Source organism: Telopea speciosissima, chromosome 2 (assembly GCF_018873765.1).
Source record: "Telopea speciosissima isolate NSW1024214 ecotype Mountain lineage chromosome 2, Tspe_v1, whole genome shotgun sequence".
NCBI classification, from domain to species: domain Eukaryota; kingdom Viridiplantae; phylum Streptophyta; class Magnoliopsida; order Proteales; family Proteaceae; genus Telopea; species Telopea speciosissima.
The window spans coordinates 37609802-37611801 of record NC_057917.1 but is presented as its reverse complement, the minus strand read 5'-3'; the positions used below and the strand labels follow the sequence as shown (position 1 = coordinate 37611801).

The 2000-nt window shown below is 39.2% G+C and overlaps 1 non-coding gene across 1 annotated transcript; it reads left to right on the top strand.

Annotated features, from left to right (window-relative positions):
• Positions 1–568: 568 nt before the first annotated feature.
• Positions 569–675, top strand: LOC122653352. Its single transcript, XR_006331783.1, has one exon. It is a non-coding gene; the product is annotated as a small nucleolar RNA R71 (small nucleolar RNA).
• Positions 676–2000: the final 1325 nt, after the last annotated feature.

The following is a 2000-nucleotide window of genomic DNA, read 5'->3' as shown; positions in this document are numbered from 1 at the left end:
TGGCCTATATGGTGGGTTTGGAGGGTTATTAGGTACTGAGTTTCTCCATGAAAAGATTGGATGGTTTTGCCATCCCGGGTTATAAGTATTGGAAAAGGGATCATTACCCAGTGTAGGAAAATTTTGAACCATTTGCACCTGTTCCTGAACAAACTCAGGGTATTGTGCAGCCGCAGGGCAATTCGTCACATAATGACTAGGGCTAGCACATAGGGCACAGGCTTCAGTCTGATTGGGTGGAGAGAAACACATTGGGAAAGGGGACATAGGATGCTACCCTATAGACATCAAATAGTCCAATTTCTTGGACAACATATCAACCTTAGCAGTCATCTCTACAGTTGGATTGATCTCATAGAGACCACCCTTCTTTGGTTGCCCTATGTGTGGAATCTCAGTCTAAGAGGCTGAAGCATGATGTTGGGAATTCTCACTAAGGGTTTCAAAAAGATCCCATGCTTCCATCTCATTCTTGTGCATAAATGTTCCTCCACAAGAGGAGTCCACCATCTGCCTATATCGGTTACAGAGGCCATCATAAAAGCACTGGACTAACTGCCATTTTGGGACAGCATGGTGGGGGCACTTCCTAAGTAATTCCTTGAGTCTCTCCCATGCTTAATGAAATTGTTCGCCCTCTAATTGGGAGAAACTAGTAATGGCTCTTCTAAGGCTATTAGTCTGGCCAATGGGGAAGAATTTTTTAGAAATTCCTACTGCATCCCCGCCCATGTAGAAATCCTAATCGAATCTAGGGAATGAAGCCAGTGTTTGGCTTTGTCCTTTAAGGAGAATGGGAATAGGAGTAACTTTAGGGCATCTTCAGAGAAGTTTTGGATTCTGACTGTAGAGCACACCTCTAAGAACTCATCAAGATGCTTGTAAGGCTCCTCATTAGCAAGTCCATAATAGGATGGTAACATCTGTATGATCCTGGACTTGATCTCATATTAAGCAGCCTGAATGGTAGGCAGCTGAATACAAGATGCAGGGGTATAGGCTGTTGGAGTGAAGTGCTCACTCAGCGGCCTTCTTGGCTGGTTTTTGTCACCCATTTTATTATTATTATCCTTAGGTCTAGCCACAGATCGCTCTATTTCTAGGTCAAGGGAAGTCAGGTCAGGGTGCAAAGAACGCCGACCATGCATAAAACACAACACCAGTTGAACGTGCTAATTAAACAGAAATTAAAACATAATAACTAAATAAAAAAATTCAATAAAAATCAGAACTAAAAAGTAAAAAAAAAAATGACTAATTTAAAACTAACAAAAATACTTACCTGATGTTGGCGATTGCACAATTCCACGTGCTGCCCCCGATGAACGGTTACACATATGATCTTAAGGGGCTGGGGCAATCAAAATTAAGCCTAAACACCCAATCTAATGCTGGAATTAAAAAAAAATTACATAAAATAACCCTAATTACATAAAGTCTAGAAATTAGAAGTAAACCAAACGGACAACTTGTCCTACTAGATCTACTGGGCTTCCTGCACAAATAAAGAGAGTGTTAGGTACACTAAAATTAACCTACTAAAGAGATTAAAAAAATAAAAAAAAAATTCTGAAATTATAAAATTAAAACTAAAACAAGTAACACAAAACAACTCAATCAATCTTAGGAACCATGCTTCGGTTCCCTAGCGACGGGGCCAAAATTTGATCGTGTTGTTAACCGGTCAAAAATAAAACCCTAAATTAATCTAGCAAGTAGCAAGTAAGGGGTCGATCTATAGGGAACCGGAAGGCTAAATTACTAAGATGATTAGATGAAAGTGATGAAAATTAAATTGCATTAAATCTGATTTTAAAACTACGAACAAAAGAAACAAATCTAAGCTAACAATATTGTGCAAATATGAGAGAAGACTATCTTTAGGGTTTGAATCCCTAATGGTTTGCCATTCTAGTCGGTTGCATGCTTCGGTTTATTATAACCACATGCCTAATAATACCACAGAATGTAGGGTTCCTCATAGGTATGGACTATCTTGA